The sequence below is a fragment of the Halichoerus grypus genome, chromosome 1, assembly GCF_964656455.1.
Source record: "Halichoerus grypus chromosome 1, mHalGry1.hap1.1, whole genome shotgun sequence".
NCBI lineage: Eukaryota > Metazoa > Chordata > Mammalia > Carnivora > Phocidae > Halichoerus > Halichoerus grypus.
The window spans coordinates 23,614,875-23,632,864 of record NC_135712.1 but is presented as its reverse complement, the minus strand read 5'-3'; the positions used below and the strand labels follow the sequence as shown (position 1 = coordinate 23,632,864).

Below are 17,990 nucleotides of genomic sequence, written 5' to 3'. Positions count from 1 at the left end.
TCTTCCTCCATTTGAGAATGATATTTGCAGTGAGTGCAAGCTCTTCACTAGCCCAGTTTAATTGCCTGTCTTGGCAGATATTTGGTAATTGCAATGCATAGGTCAAATAAACTCCCTAATATGTTTTTCAGTACTTTTTATGGGCTTCCTGCAAGTTAAATACAAGTATCAAATAAGAAATTGCAATATCAGGCTTTTTTTTCCCTAATTCGAGAAGAACTTTTTATTACCATTTTAAGTATTGCTATTTCATCTGTGATCTTGAAGTAGCTACTGCCTGATAACTCTGGTAGAGGAAAAAAGGTCATGGTGAACTTTGTATTGGCATCTTGCCTCTGACTCACAGCAAGAGCCATTGCTCTCGGCAGTGCTTAAAGAAAAGAAATCTGTGGCTTTTGTGATGATTGAGAAACTGTACAATGCCTGGGTAGGGGGTTAACTGGGAATTTAAGGGCTTAAAATCTCTCTCAAATCTCATCTCTTTGGGGAGGTCATTTTCAGAAGGATGCAGATTTATGCATCTCTCAAGTGTTTTTTTAAAAAGCATATTCTTGGGCGCCTGGGTGGCTCAGTCGTTAAGCGTCTGCCTTCAGCTCAGGTCATGATCCCAGGGTCCTGGGATCAAGTCCCACATCGGGCTTCCTGCTCGGCAGGAAGCCTGCTTCTCCCTCTCCCACTCCCCCTGCTTGTGTTCCTGCTCTCTCTATCTCTCTCTCTGTCAAATAAATAAATAAAATCTTTAAAAAATAAAATAAAATAAAATAAAATAAATAAAAATAAAAAGCATATTCTTTTAGAGGCACTTGGGTGGCTCAGTCAATTAAGGATCCGACTCCTGATTTCAGCTCAGGTCATGATCTCAGGGTCCTGAGATGGAGCTCTGCATTGGGCTCCTGCTGGTCATGGAGCCTACTTAAGATTCTCTCTCCCCCTTTCCCTGCCCCTCCCACCGCACCCCCCCCCCCAGGCTCACAAGGCTGTCTCTCTCTAAAAAAAAATTAATTAAAATAAATTAAAAGAGTAAAAAGCATATTCTTTTAGAAAATAGAGAACAAGCCAAAAATCCTGAGGATTAGAATTACAAGGGATTTATTAAGGAGTAAGAAGTAATTTCAAAAGTTCATTAGGAAATCTAACAACTTCTGTTAAAATAGTGTTATTTGCATGTATTTTACTGAAGATATGATGAAATAATACTAATATATGGCAAGCATTTTGTAATTGGTTGTTTCAGCCATTTTTCTCAGTTTACATTAAACAGTTATTATTACATTTGTATTTGTGATTAAATTGTACTCAGAGTAGTTATATAAATTATCTTCCAGGGAGAGTCAGTTAATTTTGTCCCATTTACAACTCAAAATGTGGACAAGATATCATTGAAACTATAAGACAAAATCTGATTCATTGAATATTCCAATGACTGTAGGATCTTATGCTAACCACAGAGAAAAGAAAAAGAAAAAATAAATTTACACAAATATTTTCTACATTCTAGCATCCTATAATCTACTAGAGTATATGTGGCAATTTCAAAAATTAGTGTGAGACAATAGGTATCTACTGCCAGGTCCGGAAAAATGCCACCACATAACTTGTAGACAAAGCAAAGCCCGTTTATCAAGACTGCAGCATGGGGAGCCATGATTTGACAGAGTTCTAGGAGAGTCTCAGAAGGAGACATCAATGGTAGTATATTCAAAAGGTTTTGGAGATCTCATTTAGGATAGGTCTTCTCTAAGACAAATATAAATTAAAAGTAAGAGGCTTATTTTGCCCTGTTTAAAATAAGGAAAGAGATCTCGCTTCCCTCCTTTTTCTTGGAGCGTTTACTTTACAAACTTGTAATTTTAAGTACTTTCTCCTCTCTTTGAAATGTATATAAATCCTTTTGAAGACTAAATTGGCATTTTGTTAGTAAATGACCTAGAAATGTCTTTCTCAAGGACCTCTTTAAAAAGTGATGACCAAGGGAGATAGCACCCCTATCTCCCAGTCTCTGTGGGAGTGTAGAAGCTTAACTTCTGTGGGCACCGTGCTCCAAGTTGCAAAACTGCCTCCTGTCATGAAGATATTAGACATTTGTTTTTCTTCTGGATAAAGCAAATTAACTCACACAGATGGTCACCACAATAATAAGATAAGGTTAAGATGAACTATGTGTGACAAATAATGCTGTGAAGTCCCCTGACTTGAGGGCCAGTCATTGCTTATCTTGAAAACATGTAAGTAATGGCTTGTATCTGCATGAATGTATAAAAGGGTGAGATTCATTTTTGTCTTCACAATCTCCTAGCAGATTGCTGGTGATCCATATCAAGTTCTGGTTTAATTAATGTTTATTCAATAATGAATGTGTTCTCTTTCTCTTCTACCTTTGTAGAAAAGATTTCTGGGTTGGGACATTTTGTTTGTGCTTATATTTGCCCAACACTTCCAATGCAGGGGTTCTGTTTGGGGCTGGGCAAGGATTATGACATAGTAGTTTAGGATTCGTGGGCACAGTGAGAGAGAATGGTTTTAAGTGAGTCTTGTTGAGTAAAGATTTGTTTGCTCAGCTGAATTGGGCATTATTATTCTGAGAACGAGCTATTTACTCTCACCGGGGCAAGTAGACTAGCCTGTTGTTCAGATAAATGGATATCCGATAAGTTCCCAAACCAATTAATAAAATTGTTACAACTTCCTCTCTCTGGGTAAAACATTTCTGAAGTATTAAATTCATGTTAATTGCAGGCAGTAAAATATTAAATTCATCTTAGTGTAGACAACAAGCTGTGTGGCTATAAATTCTCATTTCAAATTTCAATTCTCATGTAGAAAATTGCCATTTAAATGGTATAAGCCAAATGTTAGTGTTCAGAGTAAAGAGGCCTCATATTTCAGTTATGAAGAGAGAAAGCATGTTCACAATTCTGTTGGAAATCATGACTATTCTTGAAGACAAGAAAAAATTTCAATAGGAAGGCATGAGTAGAAAAGATGTTCCAACTAGAATTAATTCAAAGCGTGTGAAGCTATAATCTGGGGAGAGGAAGTGAATATTTAGCTCCATTGATAAGTAGCCAGAGATGAGGCTAGAAAAAAGATAGGAAAGAGATTCTGAAGAATTATTACCATTGAGCTTAGGACTTGGTTTTTACTTGGTAAGAATTGGGGGTAGGGGATGGAATCAATCAACAGATGATTTAAAAAATTCAGTAATATCACTAGAGAAAGTATCCCAGCTAGAATGTTTGAGGTGCAGGATACATTATTATTGACTTTATTTTTCTTAAAGATTTTATTTATTTATTTGAGAGAGAGAGAGAGAGCAAGAGAGAGAGCACAAGCGGGGGAAAAGGGGGAGGTAGAGGGCAAGGAAGAAGCAGACTCCCTGCTGAGTAGGGAGCCCAGATGTGGATGGATCCCAGGACCCCGGGATCATGTTCTGAGCCAAAGGCAGATGCTTAACCAACTGAGCCACCCAGGCACCCTATTATTGATTATCCAATATTAAAAAATGTCTGGAGCAGGTGGTTCAAGAGTTATATAATTCAGCTACCTAACAATGTCAGGATTCTATACCTTTATACTATTCTCTTGTGGACAAGATGGCTTTCCTGTGGATTAAGCCCCACATACTCATATGACCAGGTCCAATCTAAGACTTAAAGTGGTTTTCTGTTTGTTCATCTCTCTTTTTCATTCTTTTTATTTTTTTTTTAAGATTTATTTATTTATTTGCCAGAGAGAGACACAGCGAGAGAGGGAACACAAGCAGGGGGAGTGGGAGAGGGAGAAGCAGGCTTCCAGCCGAGCAGGAAGCCCGATGCGGCGCTCGATCCCAGGACCCTGGGACCATGACCTGAGCCCAAGGCAGACGCTTAACCATCTGAGCCACCCAGGTACCCCTCATTCTCTCTCTCTTTTTAAATGAGAAAGGCACACCTTTCCAGAAATCCCCCCAGAAGACTTCACTTCAAATTATAAGATTGGGACACATGCTCACACTCTCGCTGCAAGGGAAGGAATATGAAAATAAGCGGAAAGAAAAAAAGAATAAGGACAAGAAACTTCCTCCACAAATATCAAATTACATTACACAAAGCTACAAAAACATAAGAAACGTCATTTTTGCTGAAGAACTGACAGAATGAAATGACAGACAACTTAATGAGACAGTCAAGATAAGATAGAACAAATGATAATGATTATATATAAAATGTCAGAGGAGTTGTGAAGATAAGCTAACTAATAAGAAAACAATCAAGGTATACCCCAGTCTCATGTCATTTTATGGCATAAATTCCAGAATGATTAATGTAATTAATTGTAAAAATGAAGCTGTAAGCTGGATATTAGAATATATTTTCAATTTTGGGATCAGATTATATCACCACATAAAAGCGATATCATAAAGGAAAAAAGAAATCACAAAGGAACATATATATAATTTAAACTACATGACCAAAATAAAGCACTAGAAGAAAATGTAGATGAAAATGCTCTTGAAATAATTGCCATTTATTTTTTGAATACTTACATATCATTGCAAATTTAAAAAGCATTTTCAGAATGATTTTTAAAAACATATAGATGCCCCCTAAATGGGTAAAAAGGAGAAAGAAAAAAATATATAAGGAAAAAAATGTGAAAAGAAAACTACTAATAATCAATAATTGCAAATTTGAGCACAGTGATGTTTTCTACCATATTGTCAAAGAAAAATTAAAATGAATATACAAGAAATGTTAAGAATGTTGGAAAATTGGTCTTTCATATCTTGCTTGTTGAAGCAAAGAATGAAAACGCCTCATTTCTAGAAGATGATTTGGTAATATATGTCAAATTATTAAAATATGCCTTGACTTATTATTATGGCCCATGGGTATTGAGTAATACTGTGGAAAAAGTACTATTCAATGTACTTTTTTTTTTTTAATTTTATTTATTTAACAGAGAGAGTGGGAGCACAAGTAGGGGAAGCGGCAGACAGAGGGAGAAGCAGGCTCCCTGCTGAACAGAGAGCCTGATGTGGAACTTGATCCCAGGACCCCAGGATCATGACCTGAGTCGAATACTGAGCCATCCAGGCGCCCCTGTGTACTTTCTATATAATAACCTGTATCATCCTTACAAGTCTATGAAATAGGAATCATTCTTATTTGCTTTTACAGATAAGGAAACGAGCATTAAGTGATGGAACAAACTCAGGGGACACAGCTGGTAAGTGTTGAAGCCAGATTTCAAAATCATGGTGTCTCTCTCAAGTGCTCAAACAGATCAATGTCATATTACTCTGCTTCTGTAATTTTAAGAATCTTAAAGAAATAAGGAATTATAAATATGTCTGTAGAATATATTTACATAAGCAATTTTTTTAAGTAGTTAAAACTTTAATATGAAGTAATTGTCCAAACAGAAGAATTTTGCTTAAAATATTTACATTTCTCAGGGTGCCTGGAGGGCTCAGTCGGTAGAGCGTGTGACCCTTGATCTTGGGGTCATGAGTTTGAGCCTCACGTTGGGTATAGAGATTACTTAAAAAAATGTTAACATTTCTCAAAATTGTCAGCAACAATCCTTTTCTTCTGGCTGATGATTAAACCCACTCATATCCTTCACTTTAGAGATCTTAAGGAAATGACAATATTCAAGTTCTGAAAACATCTGATCTGTAGTCTGTTTTTCTTTCTTTTTCTTTCTTTCTTTTTTTTTTAAACAACAGTTTGGCAAATTCTTGGTAGTATGTGGAGAAGCATGGATCTCTGGGACAGGGGAGGTAAGCTATAGGAAGGATGGAGTGTTCAAATTGTAGGATTCAATGCCCTACTTTCAATCTTCCTCCTTATCTCCCCTCACCAGCCAAAATACTTCATTACAAGTTCTGTTTCTGTGTTGTTTTCTATTCAGCAGGTGTGTTGTCATTTTGTCATTTCAGGTAGAGATCATAGACTGAGCCTGTTTGTCTGCCTATTCTGTGTTAGTCTAGCCTCCTCTTATGGGATGGTTAGACAGATGAGAGATGATACTTAGATATAGATAGGAAGCTGATAGATAGATAGATGATAGATAGATAGATAGATGATAGATGATAGATAGATGATAGATAGATAGATAATAGACGGACAGACAGATAGTAGAGAGACAGAGACAAAGAGAGGGCGTTCCCGTGTCTCTAGCCTCAGCTCAACTTACCTAACACTAAACCAAGAGATGCGAGAACAGAACTAACAATTTTGGTCACTTACCTTCACTCTTTTTTCTTCTATTTTCTGTTTTCTTAATCCACACAAGAAAGGAAAAGCATTATTTCTGTCATGTCACATTATCCTTTACTCAAGAACAAACATTATATATTCCAACTGACATAGGTTTCATTCTCTGCTGGAATTCTCTGCTCTGAATCTTTCAGACTGGTTCTTCAGGAATTTGGAATATCTCTTTTTTTGTCTGAACCTGGATTTCAAACTACTGCCTTACTAGAGGGATCAAGTACCCCATGTGCTCTGGGATGTTATGCTCATGATTCAGCCGCCAATGGGATATAATTTAAAAGGGAACTTAAAGTGTATTTTACTTATTTCTGTGACACAGATATATTAATATTAGACAAATATCAAGGTAACAACAATATTTTTTTTCTCTTGGGTTAAATAATTTTGGGGCAGTTATTTTTTAAAATGACATGTAAATTATTTTAAATCAGAATAATTAAAATCTTAAAATATTTGAAACTGGGAAGACCACAGGGAGCCTATAAAACTACTCTAAGTTGTGTGATATTATTTTCATAAGGATTAAGTAGAAATTTAGATAATAGACTAATTAGCAAGTAAGGAAGGGAAGATGAAATGGACTCACATGCCAAAGTTTGTCTAGGAGTTTCAGCTGCAGACAAGGGGGAATAGCTGTGTAATAGAAATCTTGTGCCAAATGTTTCACTTTCTCTAAACCTAACCTAATCTCTGTTTCTGCTTTGGTCTTTAAGAAAAAAAAAGCATTCATTCAAAAGCATTATTCTGAGTCCTATCACTAAGAAGTCTGATGAAATTAGAAATATGCTATTTAAATGTTTACATTTAAATGATATTTTATTCCCAATGAATGAATAAAGAAGACGTGGTATATATATATATATATATATATATATATATATATATATATATATATATATGATGGAATGTTATGCAGCCATCAAAAAAATGAAATCTTGCCATTTGCAACGACGTGGATGGAACTAGAGGGTATTATGCTGAGTGGAGTAAGTCAATCAGAGAAAGACAATTATCATATGACCTCACTGATACTTGGAATTTAAGAAACAAGGCAGAGGATTATAGGGGAAGAGAAGAAAAAATGAAACAAGACAAAACCAGAGAAGGAGACAAACCATAAGAGACTCTTAATCTCTGGAAAGAAACTGAGGATTGCTGGAGTGGAGGGGGGTGGGAGGGATGGGGTGGCTGGGTGATGGACACTGGGGAGGGTATGTGTTGTGGTGAGCTCTGGGTGTTGTGTAAGACTGATGAATCACAGACCTGTACCCCTGAAACAAATAATGCATTATATGTTAATTTAAAAATAAGTTAAAGATGATATTTTATACAGTTAAAACAATATATTTCTCTCTTATGTGGAACTTGATATTCACATGTGAAATAGACTCTATGGGATGTCGAAGAAGATTAAAGATGTAGAAGATAATCTGAAAAATAGAATTCTGCAGTTTAATTTTATATTGAAGGACTTCCTGAATCTAGTTTTATTTGTGTATTAGTTAAGAAGTGGCATTGTAGGGTGCCTGGGTGGCTCAGTCGGTTAACCGTCTGCCTTCGGCTCAGGTCATGATCCCAGGGTCCTGGGACTGAGTCCCACATCGGGCTCCCTGCTCCATGGGGGAGCCTGCCTCTCTTTCTCTCTCTCTCTCTCTCTGTCTCTCTGTGTCTCATGAATAAATAAATAAATAATTAGGAAAAAAAAGAAAGCTGTTAAAAAAAAAAAGAAGTGGCATTATATTTTATCCAGGTGGAACACATTTTAGAGCAATATTCTCCTTTAAAACTGTAAGAGATACATAGAAATGTATGAATCATTGATATATGAACATGGTTAAGGAAATTAAATTGCCCATGCCTAAATAATTCTTTAAAAGTGTGTCATTAGAAAAATCAGAACATGACAAGTTGTAATTATTACCTTTTAGAAATACCACTACATTTAGAAAAATAAATATACTATGGTAAAATAACCATTAGTTTTATAGACAAGAAAGAAAAACTAATGCTAATACAACATATATGTATACATGTTCTTTTTCTAACTAGCTATTTTCTTAATTACCTTTCTTAATGACAAGTTTGGATTAGTTCAACTAATCTTTCTATTTCAAATCATGTTCTTTGACTTTTTTTTAAATCTAGAGATGAAGTAGCTTCCTTTGAAATATCAATATCAATACATATATACCACAACTTATTAGCATCAAATTAAGTGAAAGAAGGGGCTCCTGGGTGGCTCAGTCATTAAGCGTCTGCCTTTAGCTCAGGTCATGATTCCAGGGTACTGGGATCGAGCCCCACGTCGGGTTCCCTGCTCCACAGGAAGCCTGCTTTTCCCTCTCCCACACCCCCTGCTTGTGTTCCCTCTCTTGCTGTGTCTCTCTCTGTCAAATAAATAAATAAAATCTTTAAAGAAAAATTAAGTGAAAGAAGAAACAGACAAATGGAAATTTAAAAATTCAAAGATGTCACCCAGTTCATCTATCCATATTTTACTGATTTATATTGAAGAAACTCCAGCATCTAGCTGCTCTCAACTCACAAATACTAGCAAAAATAGATACAGTACACGAGTTTAAATTATGCAGATGAGGAAGCTGAGCTGTATAAGAAAGAAGAATGTGAATGTCAGAGAAAAAATCAAGGCCAGGAGTACTTATCTACTATCATTGCTCCAAAGAGTAGAATGGTGGTTGCCAGGGACGAAGGGGTGAGACAGATGGGAGATGATTGTCAGAGAGCTAACGTTTAGTGATAAGGTGAGGAAGTACTTGGCATCTAAGGTACAGCACGGGACTATAGTTAATATTGTATAATCGGAAGTTGCTACAAGAGTAGAGCTCCAATGTTCTCACCATAGCAACAAAATGACAATTATCTGAGGTGGTAGATCTGTTAACTAACCTTATTGTGGTAAACGTTTCCCAATATATATGTGTATCAATTCATCATATTGTATAGCTCACGGCAACATTATGTCAATTACATCTCAATAACACTGGGGGGGAAACTAAGGAGATAGCCGTTTCAAATTTTTTGCTTTAGGTTCTTGGTGGGTAACTCCAAAGAGTAAACATGCTTGATATTTAGATTCTTTTTTTTTTTTTTTTTTTGATATTTAGATTCTTAATTCATTTAAGCTAAAAAGGAAACCACTTACTTGTACAGGGGGCGCAAAATTTGTTTGTTTGCTTGCTTGTTTGTTTTCCTGATATTTATACCTGAATGAAATGTCTCTAGGGATTCCCTTAGGATGTAGAGACATTAAGTCCTGAAAAAACTGTATTGAGTTCCAATTACATTTTTTTATAACTTTCCTCAATGAAAGAGGAAAGTGTTTAAAGGGCACTTCAGTCTTTCTTCTCAGAGGATATTTTTGATCTTTTCAGTGTACTCATTTATTATAAACTCACAGCACTTATTCTCTAAATTACTGCTAGAACTCATATTCAAATATTTCCTAAGGAGAGCAGATAGTGCTGACTTGTATCATCATTATTTTTTCTGTGCCTAAATATATTGTGTTCCTTAATAGATTCTGATCTCAAGAGGATTAGGTCCTTGTCATATACTCCTTTGCTTTGCACCATGCTCAGCGCATAATAGCAATAATGAAGGCCCGATTTGATGTTTTAAAAAGAAAATAGTGATATCATACACATTTAGGTTAGAGATAAGCAATAGGGTCACTGAAGAAATTTTAGTAATACATAATTTAGATCTAATTTTTAGAAAATGAAATATAAATTGGAAGTTATGATACAGCACAAGAATATTTTAGATTAACTATAAGTTCTTTAATAATTAAACTGTATAAACACTCTCCAGACATTTCACATTTGAGATGATAAATGCCTAGCTAAATCAATTAATAAATAAACAAGCTAATAAAATGCTGATGAACCAATATTAATCAACTGGAATATAGATTAGAAAAAATACTGGTAGTCACTTAACTGTGAAAGAGTGTAATTTTGAGCCTGGAATCTGAGTGGTTGGCTATGAAGTATTTATAAAATATGTCAAATGTAAATATGAGTAACAATTTTTTTGGAAAAAGATTGTTTCCATATATGCTGACTTTTTCCTATGATGACAAAGGGCTGGTAAGTAGCAATTTAATTTAAAAATGTTTTCTTTAATATATAAGTAATACTTTAACAATAAATAACAGGAAATATTTCTGAAAAAGACTTATGCTATGGAGAGATCATTTTGATAACATAATTTGGAAATTTTTCATTGTATGTATTTTGTTATTGAAAATGATGTGTGTGCTAAATGTATCACTTACTAAAATTCTCATTTATGTAAACACTTTAAAGTCATATTATATAGACTGGTGAAATTCTAGTGCCTTAGGAGTTTCAATGTGTTTTACATGTATTTATAAAATGTAATATAATATAAATATAATATAAATATAAAATGTAATATAAATGTGTAATAGCAAAATAACTCACACCATTAGCTATATTAAGTATCTGATAGACATTAGGGAAAATTAGAAATTTCATAGCTAAATTAAAACTACAGACTTTGTTATATTTTTTATGGTTTAAAATGAAAGTCTTGGGGCACCTGGGTGACTCAGTTTGTTAAGCATCTGCCTTCGGCTCGGGTAATGGTCTCAGACTCCTGGGATAGAGCCCCATGTCTGGCTTCCTGCTCAGTGGGGAGTCTGCTTCTCCTTCTCCCTCTGTGCTTGCTCTCTCCCTCTCTATCCCTCATTCTCATTCTCTCTCAAATAAATAAATAAAATCTTAACAAAAAAATTAACATTTGCTTTATCATGGGCAGACAGTAGTAAATTGTTTATTTACCTTTGTATGTAATTCCAACATCTATTTCTGAACTATCACAACCATTAGGATAAAATACCTAAATAATCTGAATTTAGAACCTGATTTTTTACTCTCTTCATCACAAATACTTTTTTTTAATTAATTTTTTTTTTGATGTAGTGTTCCAAGATTCATTGTTTGCGTATAACACCCAGTGCTCCATTCAATACGTGCCCTCCTTAATACCCATCACCAGGCTAACCCATCCCCTCACCCCCCTCCCCTCTAGAACCCTCAGTTTGTTTCTCAGAGTCCACAGTCTCTCATGGTTCGTCTCCCCATCCGATTCCCCCCCTTCATTTTTCCCTTCCTACTATTTTCTTTTTTTTTTTAACATACAATGTATTATTTGTTTCAGAGGTACAGGTCTGTGATTCATCAGTCTTACACAATTCACAGTGCTCACCATAACACATACCCTCCCCAATGTCTATCACCCAGCCACCCCATCCCTCCAACCCCCCACCGCTCCAGCAACCCTCAGTTTGTTTCCTGAGATTAAGAATTCCTCATATCAGTGAGATCATATGATACATGTCTTTCTCTGATTGACTTATTTCGCTGAGCATATTACCCTCTAGTTCCATCCACGTCATTGCAAATGGCAAGATTTCGGGGTTTTTTTTTTTTGATGGCTGCATAATATTCCATTGTATATATTTACCACATCTTTTTTATCCATTCATCAGTTGATGGGCATCTTGGCTCTTTCCACAGTTTGGCTATTGTGGACATTGCTGCTATAAACATCAGGGTGCACGTATCCCTTTGGATCACTATATTTGTATCTTTGGGGTAAATACCCAGTAGTGCAATTGCTGGGTCGTAGGGTAGCTCTATTTTCAACTTTTTGAGGAACGTCCGTACTGTTTTCCAGAGTGGCTGCACCAGCTTGCATTCCCACCAACAGTGTAGGAGGGTTCCCCTTTCTCCGCATCCTCGCCAACATCTGTCATTTCCTGACTTGTTAACTTTAGCCATTCTGACTGGTGTGAGGTGGTATCTCATTGAGGTTTTGATATGGATTTCCCTGATGCCGAGTGATATTGAACACTTTTTCATGTGTCTGTTGGCCATTTGGATGTCTTCTTTGCAGAAATATCTGTTCGTGTCTTCTGCCCATTTCTTGATTTGATTAGTTGTTCTTTGGGTGTTGAGTTTGATAGTTCTTTATAGATTTTGGATACTAGCCCTTTACCTGATATGTCATTTGCAAATATCTTCTCCCATTCTGTCAGTTTTCTTTTGGTTTTGTTGACCCTTTCCTTTGCTGTGCAAAAGCTTTTTATCTTGATGAAGTCCCAATAGTTCATTTTTGCCCTTGCTTCCCTTGCCTTTGGTGATGTTTCTAGGAAGAAGTTGCTGCGGTTGAGGTCAAAGAGGTTGCTGCCTGTGGTCTCCTCAAGGATTTTGATGGATTCCTGCCTCACATTGAGGTCTTTCATCCATTTTGAGTCTATTTTTGTGTGTGGTGTAAGGAAATGGTCCAGTTTCATTTTCTGCATGTGGCTGTCCAATTTTCCCAACACATTTTTTGAAGAGACTGTCTTTTTTCCATTGGACATTCTTTCCTGCTTTGTCAAAGATTAGTTGACCATAGAGTTGAGGGTCCATTTCTGGGCTCTCTATTCTGTTTCATTGATCTATGTGTCTGTTTTTGTGCCAGTACTTATTCATCTAGTCTCATGGTTTTGATTATCACTTGGCTCTATTAAACTCTAAATCTCAACCAATGGACCTCTTCACTGAACCTTAGTCTTCTATATCCAATGGTATACCTTCATTTAGATATTTAATAAATAGCTGAAAGTGAAAATATCCAGTACAGTTCTGTACATTATCTTCACATTTGTTTCTTCCTCAGTCATCCCACCTCATTAAATGGTGACTCTTTCCTTACAGTTATATAGACTAAAATTCTTGGTGCTATTTTTGATTCTTGTCTATTACTACACCCATATTCTTTTTTTTTTTTTTTCAAATCCTGTTAGCCCAATTTTAAATATATTCAAAACTTGATCATTTCTTAACACCTACCAGTTACTGTTCTGGTCCAAGCCATCATAATTACTTGCCTGGATTATTGCAATAACTTTTTAAGAGGTCTCAATGCATCCCCATACCTCCCATCAGTCTCATTAAAATAGCTAGATTGCTCCACTTGAAACAAGCCAGATAATATCACTCTTTTGTTCAGAAGCTTCCAGTAGTTTCTCATATCATTCGGAAATTCATTCTATTACCTGCACGGCTCTATATGGTAGGCTACTCTTCCAATTTCTGTTATCTCCTTTTTCCTCTTATTGTTACGGAACCTGGACTGAATCGCCTGACGGAAGAACCAAGCGGCCCTTGGAGATCTTGGAGGATAGGAGGTTTATTTAATGCCGAGGGGCTCAGAGGAGAGTGGTCTCCAAAGGTCTGAGCCCTGAGCACAAACAAAGGGGGCAATTTATACACTTCTACTTCCACATACTTGGCACTTGTGGTGCGTGCTTGAAGCGGGGCTGGGAAAAGGACTCGGACTGGTGCATGCAGGAAGCAGAGCAGGGAGAAGAACCCAGAAGAACCCCGGGACAAGGATTGGGAATTTCTTGTTGGCTTGGTTGGCCATCTTAGGACACAGATTTTCTTTATCATTATGTCCTACTATTAAGATCAATTAGTTTCAACCAGTAAGATTTCATATTCCTCCATCAGTCCTTGGATATTGCAAGTTTTTCAGTGGTGTGTCTACTTTATCCATCTAGAATATTAACTACAAATAGCAAGTCATAAGTGTAGTGAAAACTGTCACAAATCTTTGATGTACTGACTGCAGGTTCCAGTTACTTTTGAGTCTTCTGAGAGAGTCCTAGATGGCCAAATTGAAGTCTATATAATAGATGATTGATTCGTTTTTTTATTAACATATATTATTTGTTTCAGGGATACAAGTCTTTGATTCATCAGTCTTACATAATTCACAGAGCTCACCGTAGTATATCCCCTCCCCAGTGTCCATCACCCAGCCACCCCATCCCACCCACCCCCCTCCACTCCAGCAATCCTCAGTTTGTTTCCTGAGATTAAGAGTCTCTATGGTTTGTCTCCCTCTCTGGTTTCATCTTGTTTCATTTTTCCCTCCATTCCCCTATGATCTTCTGTCTTGTTTCTCAAATTCCTCATATCAGTGAGATCATATGATATTTGACTTCTCTGACTGAGTTATTTCACTTAGCATAATACCCTCTAGTTACATCCACATCATTGCAAATGGCAAGATTTCATTTTTGATGGCTGCATAATATTCCATTGTGTGTGTATATATATATATATATATATATATATATACACACACACACACAATGTATATATATGTATATAAGTATATGTATATATATGTATATAAATATATGTATATAAATATATATAAAAAATTATATATATTTCATATATATAATTTTCACCACATCTTCTTTATCCATTCATTTGTTGATGGACATCTAGGTGCTTTCCATAGTTTGGCTATTGTGGACATTGCTGCTATAAACATAGGGGTGCAAGTGCCCCTTCAGATTGCTACATTTGTATCTTTGGGGTCAATACCTGGGTTGTGCAATTGCTGGGTCATAGGGTACCTCTATTTTCAACTTTTTGAGGAACGTCCATACTGTTTTCCAGAGTGGCTGTACTAGCTTTCATTCCCACCAACAGTGTAGGAGGGTTCCCCTTTCTCTGCATCCTCGCCAACATCTGTCATTTCCTGACTTGTTAATTTTAGCCATTCTGACTGGTGTGAGGTGGTATCTCAATGAGGTTTTCATTTGGATTTCCCTGATGCCGAGTGATGTTAAGCACTTTTTCATGTGTCTGTTGGCCATTTGGATGTCTTCTTTGCAGAAATATCTGTTCATGTCTTCTGCCCATGTATTCTTGATTGGATTAGTTGTTCTCTGGGTGTTGAGTTTGATAAATTCTTTATAGACTTTGGATACTAGCCCTTTACCTGATATGTCATTTGCAAATATCTTCTTCCATTCTGTCGGTTTTTTTTTTGGTTTTGTTGACCCTTTCCTTTGCTGTGCAAAAGCTTTTTATCTTGATGAAGTCCCAATAGTTCATTTTTGCCCTTGCTTCCCTTGCCTTTGGCGATGTTTCTAGGAAGAAGTTGCTGAGGTTGAGGTCAAAGAGGTTGCTGCCTGTGGTCTCCTCAAGGATTTTGATGGATTCCTGCCTCACATTGAGGTCTTTCATCCATTTTAAGTCTATTTTTGTGTGTGGTGTAAGGAAATGGTCCAGTTTTATTCTTCTGCATGTTGGCTGTCCCGACACCTTTGGTTGAAGAGAATGTCTTTTTCCATTGGACATTTTTTCCTGCTTTGTTGAAGATTAGTTGACCATAGAGTTGAGGGTCCATTTCTGGGCTCTCTATTCTGTTCCATTGATCTATGTGTCTGTTTTTGTGCCAGTGCCCTACTGTCTTGATGATGACAGCTTTGTAATAGAGCTTAAAGTCCAGAATTGTGGTGCCACCAGCTTTGCTTTTCTTTTTCAATGTTCCTCTGGCTATTCGGGGTCTTTTCTGGTTCCATACAAATTTTAGGATTATTTGTTCCATTTCTTTGATAAAAGGTGATGGTATTTTGATAGGGATTGCATTGAATGTGCAGATTGCTCTAGGTAGCATTGACATCTTCACAATATTTGTTCTTCCAATCCATGAGCATGGAATGGTCTTCCATTTCTTTGTGTCTTCCTCAATTTCTTTCATGAGTATTTTATAGTTTCATGAGTACAGATTCTTTGCCTCTTTGGTTAGATTTATTCCAAAGTATCTTATTGTTTTGGGTGCAGTTGTAAATGGGATCAACTCCTTAATTTCTCTTTCTTCTGTCTTGTTGTTGGTGTATAGGAATGCCACTGATTTCTGTGCATTGATTTTCTATCCTGCCACTTTACTGAATTCCTGTATGAGTTCTAGCAGTTTTGGGGTGGAGTCTTTTGGGTTTTCCACATAAAGTATCCTATCATCTGCAAAGAGTGAGAGTTTGACTTCTTCTTTCCCGATTCAGATGCCTTTTATTTCTTTTTGTTGTCTGATTGCTGTGGCTAGGACTTCTAATACTTTCCTCTTGTGATTGAGTTCCACTTTCAAAGCATTGTGGTCTGAAAACATGCAGGGAATAATCCCAATCTTTTGGTACCAGTTGAGACCTGATTTGTGACCTAGGATGTGATCTATTCTGGAGAATGTTCCATGGGAACTAGAGAAGAATGTGTATTCTGTTGCTTTGGGATGGAATGTTCTGAATATGTCTGTGAAGTCCATTTGGTCCAGTGTGTCGTTTAAAGTCTATTTCTTTGTTGATCTTTTGCTTAGATGATCTGTCCATTTCAGTGAGAGGGGTGTTAACGTCTCCTACTATTATTGTACTGTTGCTGATGTGTTTCTTTGCTTTTGTTATTAATTGGCTTATATAATTGGCTGCTCCCATGTTAGGGGCATAGATATTTACAACTGTTAGATCTTCTTGTTGGATAGACACTTTAAGTAGGCTATAGTGTCCTTCCTCATCTCTTATTATAGTCTTTCGTTTAAAATCTAATTTGTCTGATGTAAGGATTGCCACCCCAGCTTTCTTTTGATGTCCATTAACATGGTAAATGGTTTTCCACCCCCTCACTTTCAATCTGGAGGTGTCTTTGGGTCTAAAATGAGTCTCTTGCAGACAGCATATCAATGGGTCTTTTTTTTTTTTTTTATCCAATCTGATATCCTGTGTCTTTTGTTGGGCATTTAGCCCATTTACACTCAGGGTAACTATTGAAAGATATGAATTTAGTGCCATTGTATTGCCTGTAAAGTGACTGTTACTGTATATTGTTTGTGTTCCTTTCTGGTCTATGTTGCTTTTAGGCTCTCTCTTTGCTTAGAGGACCCCTTTCAAGATTTCTTGTAGGGCTGGTTTCGTGTTTGCAAATTCCTGTAGTTTTTGTTTGTCCTGGAAGCTTTTTATCTCTCCTTCTATTTTCAATGACAGCCTAGCTGGATATAGTATTCTTGGCTGCATATTTTTTTCATTTAGTGCTCTGAATATATCATGCCAGTCCTTTCTGGCCTGCCAGGTCTCTGTGGATAGGTCTGTGGCCAATCTAATGTTTCTACCATTGTAGGTTACAGACCTCTTGTCCCCATCTGCTTTCAGGATTTTCTCTTTCTCTCTGAGACTTGTAAGTTTTACTATTAGATGTTGGGGTGTTGACCTATTTTTATTGATTTTGAGGGGTGTTCTCTGTGCCTCCTGGATTTCGATGCATGTTTCCCTCCCCAAATTAGGGAAGTTCTCTGCTATATTTTGCTCCAATATACCTTCTGCTCCTGTCTCTTTTTCCTCTTCTTCTGTGATCCCAATTATTCTAATATTGTTTCATCTCATGGTATCACTTATCTCTCGAATTCTGCCCTCGTGATCCAGTAGTTGTTTATCTCTCTTTTTCTCAGCTTCTTAATCTCCATCATTTGGTCTTCTATATTCCTAATTCTCTCTTCCGCCTCATTTATCCTAGCAGTTAGAGCCTCCATTTTTTATTGCACCTCATTAATAGCCTTTTTGATTTCAATTTGGTTAGATTTTAGTTCTTTTATTTCTCCAGAAAGGGTTTCTCTAGTATCTTCCATGCTTTTTTCAAGCCCAGCTGGTATCCTTATAACCGTCATTCTGAACTCTAGTTCCAACATCTTAGTAATGTCCATATTGATTAAGTCCCTGACAGTTGGTACTGCCTCTTGTTCTTTTTTTTGAGGTGAGTTTTTCCGTCTTGTCATTTTGTCCAGAGGAGAATAGATGAATGAGAGAACAAAATGCTAACAGGGTAACAACAACCCCAGAAAAATATACAC

General features: G+C 36.5%; 1 long non-coding RNA gene across 1 annotated transcript in view; it reads left to right on the top strand.

The window, feature by feature from the left end:
* The first annotated feature begins 5,156 nt into the window (after positions 1-5,156).
* LOC144379266 (uncharacterized) overlaps positions 5,157-17,990 on the top strand; it is a 32,857-nt gene continuing 20,023 nt past the window's right edge. Inside the window, exon 1 of the long non-coding RNA XR_013441986.1 lies at positions 5,157-5,208. This is a non-coding gene — a long non-coding RNA (uncharacterized LOC144379266). The remainder of the gene's footprint in view (positions 5,209-17,990) is intronic.